At 41.4% G+C, this 14,570-nt stretch overlaps 1 protein-coding gene across 7 annotated transcripts in view; it reads right to left on the bottom strand.

Moving 5' to 3' along the window:
* Positions 1-14,570, bottom strand: part of kctd16b (potassium channel tetramerization domain containing 16b) — a gene marked incomplete at both ends in the record, with an annotated part of 267,642 nt that overhangs the window by 152,413 nt on the left and 100,659 nt on the right. The window lies entirely within an intron of this gene.

A 14,570-nucleotide genomic window follows, 5' to 3' on the forward strand; every position in this document is an offset into this window, starting at 1 on the left:
ACAACTGGCCTTCTTGTCCTGGCATTGGCCTTTGTGCCCTAAAAAACAAACAAACAAAAAAACACCAAAGGCCAAGTGACCTTGCCTCTAAAATGAGCAATTCCAGGCCTACTACTCTATAATATATATATTAAGATAGCCCAATGCTGACAATTGACCTGGACCAATAAAACAAAGTATAGAACACATTTCCCACTTTTCATTTGTGATTATCCTCAGACCTGCATTCATAACATTCAGCCATAACTAAAACACTTTTCAAGATACATGCAGTTTCTTAGTAATAGGTTTGACTTGTTACAGAGTGAGTCAATGAAGAAGCTGTATGCTTTCAAATAATGTATTGGATACAGTACACTTAATAACATAGCATGTATTGCAGAGAAAACTGCTCTGAATAGAATTCACAACCATTACATGTGGTCAGTGTCAAATGATCAATAGGGACAATAAACTGAGCACTAAGCCATGCAATCTAACAATAGCCTACATCTTTTGAAGTATATAATTGGTATGAACATGACGGGCTGCATAGACATGCCGCAGGGACATGCTTAAGAAAAGTCAGCTTGTATAAAATGTATGTACAGTATATTGTATAGATGGGAATAGAATCAACCTTTTAAATTGAGAGGGTAGGTGGCTCTTAAAAGAGCCTTTGTGGGGTTTGTATGAAGTATGAAGCAGATGTATTTCTTGGCGGCTTTCTCAGAACCGCCTGGATGTTGGGCAGCAATGGTCAATCCACCCAGGAGCTGCAACAGGCAGCTGCATGGAGGTGACGGGGGATGATACAGGTCTTCTTGTTGTCACAGGCAGCGTTTCCAGTCAACTCCAGGATCTCAGCATGTATGGGCATAGTTGCCTTTACGCAGCAGCCTGTGGACACATTGTAATTTAACAGTAAAGTGTTTTTGATTGATTTATTTTATTAGACAAAAATGGAGAACAGTATAAGTATAGTCAATACATTTGAAATGTAGTACAGTACAAGTACAGTTAAAGTTACCCTGCCTAAAAGGAACATCTCAAATAAAACCCTTTACAGTCTTTTTTTTTTACGTTGAAAGCCCTCAGTATTTAATTCATGGACATTCATGGAGCGTATTGAAGCATAATTAATTACAAGAAAAATACAGTATGTTCAGTTAATGAGTCAACATACACCAAATCTCTTTTCCAATAATAGTGGATCTACAAGCTCACTATGTGTTACGGGCTTGTAGATCTGCTATTTTTGGCAAAGTGATTTGGTGTTTAGGGGAAAAGAGCAGACAAGTACAGGTCCAACACTATAATGTGTAACTAAACAAATATAAAATGCAATTAAAATCAGTGATGACAGTGCAGACAAACACGTCATCTATGAATAGTTTAATTTGCAACACAACTGTATAATTTATACTACTTGGGGTCATTGCTTCATCTCTGAGCCAAGGGGGTCCGGACCTGGCTTGAACCCTTGGTAATGCATGCAACAAGTCTGGCCATTGTGGCGCTTGCCTTTAATAAAGCGTGTGCGTCATAACCATGTTATGTATGTTGCATCACATGTATAACTGTGTCTACGCTGTGTACATTATGAGAGCGGACCAGACTAGACTTTAAAATCGTCATGTACCTTTTTCTATGCAAACTTCTAATAATGTCTTCAATCAATCAAACAATGCCTAGGGTCGGAGACTCGGAGTAATGAGAGAGTATGAGATCTCGCACTTATGGGCAGTCCCCCTAAATGTTCATGGCCTAAAACTGTACACATGTACCAAGTTTTATGTATTACGTTTTAAGGAATAACGAGCGATGCCACCAGAGCGTTAGCTATGCTACTTAGCTACAAGCTAACGCTAACCATGTAAACAACAGAAGGAGGCGGCGGCGCGCAAACATATTCATTAAAAACATATATACTGTACGCTGGCCCCGTCTCCTACGGTAGGAATACTCGCATACTGTACCTGGAAAATCATGGCTACTTTTCCGACGCACACACGCTCCAACACTGTACGTCGCTTAGCCTAGTAGCAACCAGGTGGACTGCTTGAGAAGAGAGTGAACACTGCAGCACACGGCAGTGCCGCCTGATTATGGATCCCACTGGGAAAGATGGATGGAAACGGCACGTCAGACCCCAAGTGACCAATGGAGAGGCGTGTTACAGGCTCTGGGACACGCCTCCCGACCTTGAACTTGCACTTGCTTGAAAACAAATCGCAAACAAAGAAAAAAAAATCGAGACCAAAAACTTAGAAAAAAAAGTCAAAAAAAAAAAAAAAAGCAAAAAATAACTTTATTTCACAAACTGGAAAAACACATTCAAATAATTTGTTTTAGCACACAAAAGTTTTGCTTGATTTCTTTTTAAATATGTTTGCTTAGTTTTAAAAGTTTTGTTCTCAAGTTTTTTTCTTCATTATTAGTGGCCAAGGGCCACGAAGTGGCCAAGCCCTTGGCCACTTATAGATATTGGACTTCATCTCCTTCTTCCGCCACTTTTTCTCTAGCGGCTAGACCGTGCAGTCGCTTTTTACGAAACTCGGCAGTATGGCAGAGGACTATGCCAAACGGCTAAAACGCGAAGCTCGCAACAATCGGCCAAAGGGTGGCGCTGTAGGAAGCCTTTGAAAAATGCCAACTTTGAACAGGTGTAGCTCATGCCCTGTTTCAGGTACAGCAATGAAACCTGTATACACTTATGCGTCTCCTCATGCCAATCAACTTTTACGCTCTGACTTTTGACCTCTGACCTTTACTTCTCCCACAATTTTGAATTATATGAAAAACAGTAAAAATGTATCTCCTCCTGGGATTTTCGCGTAACGTGCGCAAAACTTTTTTTACATGAACTTTGGACCAATACGATCTGAGAAGTTAGGCGGATTTTCTTTAAAGCGAAACATTATTGTTTAATAATTCACTCAATGTTGCAGTTATATGCAAATTATTCTTCTGCCTCTAAATCATACATGCAAAGTGACACGTTCATGGCATTTGGCAAATATGTAGAGGGTTAGTCCAAATATCACTGAAAGCAATCTTACTCCAATTGGCCAAAGGGGGGCGCTATACGAAGCGTTTGAAAACTCAAACTTTAAAGGGGCATAAGTCATGCCTCGTTTCATTTAAAGACATGCAACTTGGTTACACGCGTGCCTTGACTCAAGCAGAAGCCATCCGTGTCTTTGTTAAGTAAGCTCCGTCCTTAGATTTTCCGCCATTTTGAGCAGTTTGTAAAACACTTAAACCCGCTTTTATTCCGGAACTTTCGCGTCACATGCACAGAACCTTTTTTACATGAACTTTGGACCAACATCTAAAGATCTGTCAGATCGGATTTTTTAAAAATTGAAACATGCATTTTTTATAATTCAATCAATATTGCAAGTTGTATGCAAATTATTCTTCTGCCTCTAAAACATACATGCAAAGTAAAATTTTCATGATGAACTACTGTAGAGGGTTAGTCCAAACATCGCTGAAACCAATCTTACCCCAATTGGCCAAAAGGGGGCACTATATCATTTTGAAAGAAGGAGTCAAGTACATTACATGAAACTTTTTCTTTTTTCTTTTCTTTTTTTTTTTTTAAATGACAGGTACATTATGTGTGGCTACCGTAGTGTAGTGGTCAGTGCCTGTGCCTGGTATACGGATGGTTGTCAGTTCAAACCCCACATCGGGTTGAGTTGATGTTAACATCCTGGATGCCCATGGTATGTGCATATGTCAAACTCTTTAATGTTGACACGTCTGATCTAACTCCAGATCACGTTCATGTTTAAAATGTGAGCCCCACAACTACTGTAGATTTACATGAAACTTTTTCTTTTTTCTTTTTTTTTTTTTTTTAAATGACAGGTCCATAATGTGTGACTGCCGTAGTGTAGTGGTCAGTGCCTGTGCCTGGTATACGGATGGTTGGCAGTTCAAACCCCACGTCGGGTTGAGTTGATGTTAACATCCTGGATGCCCATGGCATGTGCATATGTCAAACTCTTTAATGTTGACACGTCTGATCTAACTCCAGATCACGTTCATGTTTAACCCTTAAGTTCTGTTCAGATTCACTACACCTTCGTTCTGTTCGGGTCATTTTGACCCGGGGGATATTTGGTTTAAAAGAAACAACACTAATATAAATTTTAACTTAACAAATCATCATGATACATTGACTTTGACTCAATACCAAACAATTCATATGATATATTTGGTAAATGTTTGCATTTCTGCTTTGCTATATCACATTAAACACTGAAAGAGCTAGGCGTTTTTACTGATTTAGCTGAAATCCATGTAAAAAAAACGACTTCATTTAATACTGGGCAATATTGCTCATGCTTATAGGAAGGGGGGGAGGGTTCGGAATGGGGCTTCGGAAGGGGGGTGTTAGAAGTGAGGGTGACTGTGTGTCTGTGTTTTGGCATAATACTGTGTATTTCTGTGCTTCCGGGTCAAAATGACCCGAACAGCACTTAAGGTTCAAAAAATATGAGGGGGGTGTAGCATGGGTGTAGTGCAAAAATATATTTTTTACATGTTTATCTCAGAAGAATCTTTAACCCTTAAGTGCTGTTCGGGTCATTTTGACCCGTTTTACATTTTCATTTGGAAAAAAAAGGTAGAAGTTAAAAATGTTTCCACCTGAAACTCACTGGCCTTAAAGATTCTTCTGAGATCAACATGTAAAAAAAATATTTTTGCACTACACCCATGCTACAACCCCCTCATATTTTTTGAACCTTAAGTGCTGTTCGGGTCATTTTGACCCGGAAGCACAGAAATACACAGTATTATGCCAAAACACAGACACACAGTCACCCCCACTTCTAACACCCCCCTTCCGAAGCCCCATTCCGAACCCTCCCCCCCTTCCTATAAGCATGAGCAATATTGCCCAGTATTAAATGAAGTAGTTTTTTTTACATGGATTTCAGCTAAATCAGTAAAAACGCCTAGCTCTTTCAGTGTTTAAAGTGATATAGCAAAGCAGAAATGCAAACATTTACCATATATATCATATGAATTGTTTGGTATTGAGTCAAAGTCAATGTATCATGATGATTTGTTAAGTTAAAATTTATATTAGTGTTGTTTTTTTTAAACCAAATATCCACCGGGTCAAAATGACCCGAACAGAACGAAGGTGTAGTGAATCTGAACAGAACTTAAGGGTTAAGGCCAGTGAGTTTCAAGTGGAAACATTTTTAACTTCTACCTTTTTTTTCCAAATGAAAATGTAAAACGTGTCAAAATGACCCGAACAGCACTTAACTCATTTAGTGCCACCCTAGTCACCACTAGAGGGCGCCCAGTGGCCATAGAAAATCCCATAGAGATATGCTGGTATATGCAGAAGCCCTGCAGCCATGACTTGCCTGAACACTTTCCTTTGTGCATGTACAGGAAGAGGATGAAGTTAGCTTGAAGTTAGCTATTGGCTACCAAGCATTTTAGAAGCCTTATTTTCGTCAACTTAGCCATGATTAAACCTTGCACACCTCATGCATGGGAAAAAAAACAGAGAAGAATGAGCTCTAAAAAATCCAATGCAATCCTGGATTGCATTGGAGTGGATTTGTGCAGTTTGTTCACAGCTTTCAAACAAAAAAATCCGATTGGAAATCCGTTCAGGCATTCTTGAGATAATCGCCATTATGTTTTACATGTTATGTAAACAAACATGGCTGCCCTGTATGTTAGATGGGGTTGTATGGGGGTGGAACATGCAAAATCGCGATTGAAATCATGTTCACTAGATTTGATGGGGTCCAAAAAAAAAAATCAAAATTTTTTTTTTCAATTTTTTTTTTTTTTTTTTTTTTTAATATCCCGAACTAGTTCGGGATAGGCACTCTGGGATGCGATAATATATCCCGAACTAATTCGGGATAGGCACTCAATGAGTTAAGGGTTAAAATGAGCCCTTCTCTACCGGCTGTTTTTTTCTGTTTTGAGTAAAAGAAAATATGATCACTCGAAAATGTCAGAAATACTCAGATTACATTTACTCAGATTGATTTCACCCCAAGCCTCCAAAATATAAAAAATAAATCAATAAAATCAAGGCACTCAGCCTACATAGAACTTTTTTTTTTTAAACAAACATGGTGAACAGATCCTGTGGCTGCCTAGTGTAGTGGTCAGGGCATATGCCTTTCATGCAGAAGGTCGTTGGATCGAATCCCGCTTGGGGTTTATGTAAGCATAATACCATGACATTTGGTAGACTTTACAGTTTGGTTCCTTGAATAATGTCTGATATGGAGCCTTCCTATAAATGTCCCCCAACCCCCCTTGATGCGTATTTTAATATCTGCCATTACTAAATAATGTATTTTGCATCATAAATCCTGAAACAAGCATTATAATACAAACTGTCATGTCTACACCTATGTTGTGATTTTCAAGGATTGCAATGATATCATGTACCAGCTCCAGTGGCCTAGTGGTTTGAGTGTCTTCCCTAAGACTAGGAGATCCGGGTTCAAACCCGGGTCGCGTCATACCAAAGATTCTAAAAAATGGGACCCAGTGCCTCCCTGCTTGAAACTCAGCATCAAGGGTTGTATTGGGGGTAACTCCCTGCGACATACTAGCGTCATGTCCAGGGGGTGTACTTGTACATCAAGCTGCCTTACGCCACAGAAACAGGAGATAGGCTCCTGCCCTATGAGATTCATAGCCTGGCCGATTCATATGGTCTTCATAGCTCAGCAAGGCTTACTATGTACATCATCAAACTGTGCATAGTATCACACTTTTTTATGTCTGTTGCATATAGGCCTACAGTCTTTTGCATACATGTTGTGTAGAGGCCAATTTGTGTTGTACCTATAACCACCGATTAGTGTAAAACTTTGTATGCACACTTCCCAGAGGCCAAGGAAAAACCTGTGCCCTGCATTTTTCACATCTGCCATTTATAGCGCCACCAGAAGGCCGACTTACAGTATGTAAAACACATTCTTCGATATTACTCCTTCAGATTTTATCAGAAAATCACACAAATCAGTACACAGTATCTCTACAGTGATGTAATCATGACGGATTTGTCAGATATCATATTCTATCTAATTGTGGCTAACATTGAATTCCAAGGTTTGCAGGATTGCTCCTTTTTGAACAAAATGTCTCAAACGCAGCCTGCTATGTGTGTGAGATTTTGCACACACATTCCCACTAGGCCAAGGAACAGATGCCACCCTTCTCACATTGGACTGTTATAGCGCCACCAGCAGTTAAATTTTGCAAAACACATTTTTGGAACAAAATGCTTCAAATCCCGCATGCAGCGTCCGATTGCCGTGAAAGGCCCAAGAACACGTGGCACCCTTTTCACTTTGGCCTATTATAGAGTCACCACTAGGCCAAAAAAAACTGACCTGACCTGCCGGGGTCCTGTTCGGAAGAACACTGCTTCTAGTTTTTCTTTGATGTCTTCTTTGCTTTCCCTTGATGCCTTTTTGCTTTCCTGCTTTTTATGCCTTGGCCACTTTATCGCTGCTTGCAGCTATATTTATTATTATTTTGCTTGCAAATATTGAGTTTAAAAGTTTTGTTCTCGATTTCTTTTTTCTTTATTAGTATTATAATTATAATTTTGCTTGCAATTATATATTTTTTGATTGCTGTTTGAATTTCTTTGCTTGGACTTTTATTTTTTTTGCTTGTGGTTACATTTCTTTTGCTCTGTTTTTATTTTTTTTATCTCTGTACTTTTTATTTTGCTTGGATAAAAGTTTTTTGCTCTGTTTTTATTTTTTCTCTCTCGATTTTTATTTGTTTGCTTTTGACATAAAGTTTTTTGCTCTGTTTTTATTTTTTCTCTCTCGATTTTTTTTTTTTTGATTGAGTATTAATGAGACAAAAAACACTCCATACCCACTCCGTTATGTTCAGCTTCTGAAGCCTTCTCTTTATATGTTTTCTATGATCCTGACCGGGGTCCGGTTTTCGCGCAAAAATTACGTCATCATACACTACCGGCCAATCACAGCGAGGGTTATACACTGCCGGCCAATCACAGCGCATCTTGAAGTGGGGTCGCTAGCTATCACAATAGGGCGGCCATATTTGTAGGCGCCCGTGTGTCTCTATCTATACTCGGGTGAAACACTCCGTTTCTCCGGAATGCCTGAACGCACAGGAACCAGGGACCCCTCTAAAGATAGATCTCGGCGAGGTGGAGGCAGACGCGGGGGTGACGCAGGGGTGTGAGGCTCGGTCCACGACGAAAAACGGCCGAAAGACGCGGACGCTACTGACCACTAGTTGAGCAACTTACACAGTATAGCTTTAAACAACCAACCGCAACTCGATTCACACTTGAATTCCGTCCCTTGCGAATTCCGTCCTGCGTGACCGCGTCGCTTTTTGCCCCTTATAGGCGTCTTACTGGTAATAATAATATCAGGAATGTATACAGCACTTTTCTAGAGTAAGTACTCAAAGACGTTTTACATATGTGTGTGGGGACCAGGTGAGAGGACAAAAAAGTTTTGTTAGAAAAACTCAGATAAGCAAAAGATAAGAATTAAAAGCCAATAAAACACTAAAAGAGTTAAAATGCCAAGTCAACTCGGAAAGGCTTGTTTGCTTGTTGACATCAGATTGCCTTTGACCAAGGCTCTTCCCACACAGAAAGGTTCATGGAAAGTTTAATAGACATCTTGCTGTCAAATATCTCCAAAGAACAGTCCCCCCATTTCAGCTTTGGTCGGTTGAATCCCTTGTCGCTGCAGTCCAACTTCACAGCGGTTGAACTAACGGCCTATATTTATATGTAATTGCATGTCGGTGTCGCGCACTGAAAATAGCGGATCCACAAGCTCACAACGGCTCGCGCTGCTAGCCGTTGTGAGCTTGTAGATCAGCTATTTTCGGTGCATGACGCGCGTGGCAACTATAAGTACACTATATACCTCGGGCTTAAGGCAGTGGTTGTAGCAGGGGAACACAGTGGGTATTTGGTGTGATTGTGAAGCAGGGCATGAGGCTTAAAAAGAGCATGTGTGTTCAGCCAGGATACGTCGGGATTTAAGACCAAGAACAACGTCTTCCTATTTTGGGGGGACAGGGACGGGGGGGACAGGGCTCTTTGGTAAAGACAGGATTCAGCCCCGAGTCACAGGGTTGTCAGTGACATTTAGCTTAAAAAAAGATTCCTCTCTCTCTCTCTCTCTCTCTCTCTCTCTCCCTCTCTCTCTCTCTCTCTCTCTCTCTCTCTCTCTCTCTCTCTCTCTCTCTCTCTCTCTCTCTCTTTCTCTTTCTTTCTCTCTCTCTCACTCTCTCTCTCTGCGTACATACCTCCAAATCACTAATTAACTAATATTGGTTGATTGGGGAAAGTGCAATCATGAACAAAAGCACAGTTCCTGTGATTAAGGGTTGAAGCCCTTAGGGCTGTTTTTGTGTTGCTTTTCCTGCGCCGTGTATTTTTGCAAAATCACCCAAAAAGATGGTAAATTGTAGAGACTTGACATTTTACACCGATGATTGCAAGCCGTGTGCATTACTTGCACGACAAGTATAACCCCAATCAGCCTGGTGCGGGTGCTATAATTGAAACTGAAAAGTCACAGTGGCTTGCTACAAACATTCTTCAAATCCACCACTAAACATTCTTCTATCCCCCACAAGACTACGACTACCTTTCGGAAAGTTTTGAATGTTTCACATCTCGCCTCTAAACCGCAGGTCTGATTGCTACCTAATGGCGAGTGGATCGTTATTGGACCACGCTCAAAACTGACAAACAGCTTGATTGCGACCAAGTTTACTATGAAAACTGGCACATCTTGTCCGCGTATCTGTCTGTATGTAGGTCACGCCTGACACACTGTGGTTCCCCTGACACATCACTGTGACATCACAGGTGACATCACCTATGTAAAAGTCCATATGGGTATATCCCCAGAATCCCTTTTATGCCCATAATATGAAGATCCCCGATGTCATCGATATACATCACTGGCCAGATGGTCAAGACATGGATGGATCTCCATGTATGGGCATAAAAGGGATCTAACAGAATCCCTTTTATGCCCATATATGGAGATCCCGGATGTCATCAATATTAAACCCATATCTAACAGGACTTCATATGGGAATGCCCATATATGGAGGAAGACTGCCCTTATCCGTGTGGCTGGTTCAGACAGGGATCCCCATGTATGGGCATAAATGGGATGTACCATATACAGTATGGTATCTGGATCTCCATATATGGGTACCAGGGGTCTCCATATATGGGTAACTGGATCCAATATACATCACTGGCCAGATGGCCAAGAATTGGCGTGAACTAGGGCGAGGTCGCATGTCGCCCTGAGGCGTCTTACTAGTTATATCTTATTTAGTTTAGAAGATATTGACCAGTAAGACTCCCTAATCGGGAGATAAGCGACCGTATGTGGCTTATCTCCACAAATAGGGCAAAAATTTGTTTTTCCAAAATCTTCCTGATCCATGTTGATGACATGAGTGTAGACATGCTGTGTAGTGATATTCGTGATTTTAGGGCAAAAACTGTAGGAGCAGTGTCCAAAAATGTGTTTTAAAAATCGGCCTGAAGGTGGCGCTAGAATAGGGCCATGTGAGAAATGAGGGGTGGGGTCTCCGGCTCCGCGTTGCCTTGGCGGACGAATAGGTACCGGCCCCGGCTCTCCCGGACGTTCCTAGCCCGAGTTACGGCATTTTATGTGCGCTGCAGTGGCAGGGGGTCCTCCACTGGGGGCGCCACCACTTTTGCATCCGTTCTGGAGCACCAGGAGTCGGTGGTCCCCGGGAATTCCCCGTGAGCAGCCCCGTTGGGGTGGTCATTTGGTCATTTTTGCACATTTGGTCATTTTTTACATCTGGGGGTCCCGGGGGTCCTTGGAGGTTGTAGTTTGGCAGGCAAGGAGTGTGTTTGTAAAATCTGGCATGGATCGGGTCAACGGGTGCGGAGATATAAGCAGGGAAAAAGTGTGACGTGTGACGTGTGAGCACATTTGGTCATTTTTTACATCTGGGGGTCCCCCAGGGACCTGGGGGTCCCTGGGGCTCCGGGGGTCTTTGGAGGTTGTAGTTTGGCAGTCAAGGAGTGTGTGTGCAAAATTTGGCATGGATGGGGGCAACGGTTATGGAGATATGAGCAGGGCAAAAGTGTGATGGACTGACTGACTCACTCACTCACCCACGGACAGCCGGTGGAGGTTTTCGTAGTAAATGCGACCTACGGTCGCAATTAATGAACTTCAAAAGGACACGGCTCAGCACATATATTGATCAATGTCGACAAATGTCCAAACAACAAACTACGTTTATTTAAGCTGGAAAATGTTTTTTTTTATTGAGTGTGACATTAAATTGTTGCCCGATCATCATAGAAGCTGTTAGTTAGTTTTAATGCATGTGTGGGAAATAGTCTAACTTGTCTATTTGGCTTGAACCCACAAGTCTATATTTATAGCACTCTGTTATTGTCGAAGAAATGTCTGAGCATTATTCATACTGTACTGTAACTGTGGCTATTAAACTTTTACAATAATTCATCCATAATTCATTTTCAGAACTCATACCATGAAGTTTGTGAGAGAGAGAGAGAGAGAGAGAGAGAGAGAGAGAAAGAGAGAGAGAGAGAGAGAGAGAGAGAGAGAAGACTAGTTACTTTGCAGATTATAATATTATAAAACATACATTAATCCAGTTTAGCCCTATTTGAAAATAGGCGATCTACAAGCTCACAACGTGTCACATCGCGATACGTTGTGAGCTTGTAGATCAGCTATTTTCAAACATTTTGTACTTTTACTTTTGTTTTACCTTTGATGCTAATACTTTTACTCAAGTGCATTTTGAATTCCAGACTTATACTTGTAACAGAGTACATCTACAGTGCAGTACTGATACTTTTACTTAAAGACCATGTAACTTTTTTTATAAAACAAATCTTAAAATTGTCCTAACTGTTAAATCGCTAAAGTTTTAGAACCCCCACTCTGTTATTTTCAGCTTCTGAAGCCTTCTCTTTATATGTTTTCTATGAGTTGTGAGGGGGGGAGAATTTCCCGGCAAAATGATGTCATCTCCCACATGATACACTACCGGCCAATCACAGCGCCGATCATACACCACCGGCCAATCACAGCGAGTCTTGCTGTCTCTAAAGGAAGTAGCTTCCCTCAGCAACTGTGTTTACATTGGTGAAGGAATCTTGCTTGCTACTCCCTCAATTCTGGTCTAAAAATGATGGGAGACGGCTCTACGGAATCGTATCGGCAAGGCGGAGGTGCTCGCGACGGTCGCGGTGGTCCGCGGACCCCCGTTCCGGTGGTCCGCGGCGACTCCGGCCGAAAAATACCGCTACTGACCACTAGTTGAGCAGCTTCCACAGTACAGCTTTAAGCTGGAAAATGTTTATCTTTTTTCTTTTTTGAGTGTGACGTTAAATTGTTGCCCGATCATCATAGAAGCTGTTAGTTTTAATGCATGTGTGGGAAATAGTCTAACGTGTCTATTTGGCTTGAACCCACAAGACTATATTTATAGCACTCTGTTATTGTCAAAGTAATGTCGCGACGCATTGTGAGCTTGTAGATCACCTGTTTTCAAACAATTTGTACTACCCGTATTTTCCGGACTATAAGGCGCACCGGACTAAGGCGCACTGTCAATGAATGGTCTATTTTCGAACTGTTTTCATATATAAGGCGCACCGGACTATTAGGCGCACATAATAGACGCTACCGTTGCGTTATGCATCCAACAGATGGAGCTGTGCTAAAATAAATGTCAATGTCAATGAATGATCCATATATATGGCGCACTGGACTATAAGGCGCACTGTAGTTTTTTGAGAAAATTAAAGGCTTTTAAGTGCGCCTTATAGTCCGGAAAATACGGTATTACTTTTGTTACTTTTGATGCTAATACTTTTATACTTTTACTCAAGTGCATTTTGAATTCCCCACTTTTACTTGTAACAGAGCACATCAACAGTGCAGTACTGATACTTTTACTTTTAATAATGTGAGCACTTTTTCCACCACTGGAAGATAGTAGCAGTGCACTGTAAGTCTATGCACTGATAATGAATAGGAACAGCTGAGGGTTCACTTCTATTGAAGTGTGCGCTCTAGGTAATAATCATGGACAGACCCAGAGCCCTCGCATCGCTGTTAACACAGCCTCCAGCATGCACATCATCAAACAGCTCTCTGAGATCATTTGTTCCCTCAGCTGGTGAGTTTTTACCTACTTAAAATAACCGAGTTAACTTTGTACAGTACTATTTGGCCTGCAGTTCTTTTTTTCTTCTTTTCTGCCAAAAAATAACCAATCTGCAAGCTCAGTTCGAGCTTGTAGATCATCATGGAACTTGCACAAAACGGGGTTAATTTCGATAGCAAAGATTTTAGTCTTAGTCTTTTGAATAACACACCATTTAGTCTTATAGTTTTATACTCTTAGTCCTCTGAGATTGTTTAGTCTTAGTCTTTAGTCCCAGTCGCCTGATTTGGAATCGCACATAAGTTCTTGGCGGAGCCATTTGTTTTCACGCCCGTCGGCAGGTTAGTTACTCACCAGCGTTAGTTTTACTGAGGTTAGGGTTAGGTTTAGGCATAGTTTTACTGAGGTTAGGGTTAGGGTTAGGTTTAGGCATAGTTTTACTGAGGTTAGGGTTAGAGTTAGGGTTAGGTTTAGGCATTGTTTTACTGAGGTTAGGGTTAGGGTTAGGATTAGAGTTAGGGTTAGGGTTAGGGTTAGGTTTAGGTGGTCGCACCTCCGCGCGGTCCAAGCGAACAAAAAGGAGCGCTCCCTAGCTCCAGGTTCAGCCAATCAAAAGCTTCCATGGGCGGCGTTTGCCCAGAACTCATGTGCGTTTCCAAATAACGCGTCCCAGTCGACTAAATATTGAAATCTTAGTCTTTTTAGTCTTTCAGTCTTGGTCAACAAAATGAACACTGGCACGAAAACAAATGTCACCCAACATGTTTTACAACCGAACTACACGCGACGTGACGATAAAGTTGATTCTGAACACGGGTCCACATTGCGTCGTACTGCATTTAAGACGTCAGAAAAAAGAAAACATATATTATTGAGAACTCTACGGGAGCGTGTAAACAAACAGCAGAAGCGTGTGAACTGAGACGGAACGGAGGAAGCGCTCTGACAGGAAGTTGAACCCGGGCCAGGGAGGAGGAGGATGATGATGTGGTTCCAGGGGGAAAAGGGAATCTCCGCTGCGCTCTGGGATCACACTAAACAGTTGTTTCATACTGTAGTTTAAACCATTTAGGCCGTCTTTAACCATTATTTTATACTTAACTATTGAAAAATAGCAGATATACAAGCTCGCAGCGCGGCACTCTGTGCCGCGCTGCGAGCTTGTAGATCTGCTATTTTTGAAAAATCTTGAAGATTTGTCCAATTCTTTTGACCCGATTCTATAAATCTCTCCTAAATCCTAACAGGTTTCTTAAAAACCATCTACCTTTCTCTATGTCAGTGGTTCTCAAACGTTTTCATGTCAAGGACCTCCAAAATTACATGTATTTGGCCATGGACCCTCAAAATATTTAGTT

The sequence above is a fragment of the Nannobrachium achirus genome, assembly GCF_963921795.1.
Source record: "Nannobrachium achirus genome assembly, chromosome: 19".
In the NCBI taxonomy this organism is placed as follows: Eukaryota; Metazoa; Chordata; class Actinopteri; order Myctophiformes; family Myctophidae; genus Nannobrachium; species Nannobrachium achirus.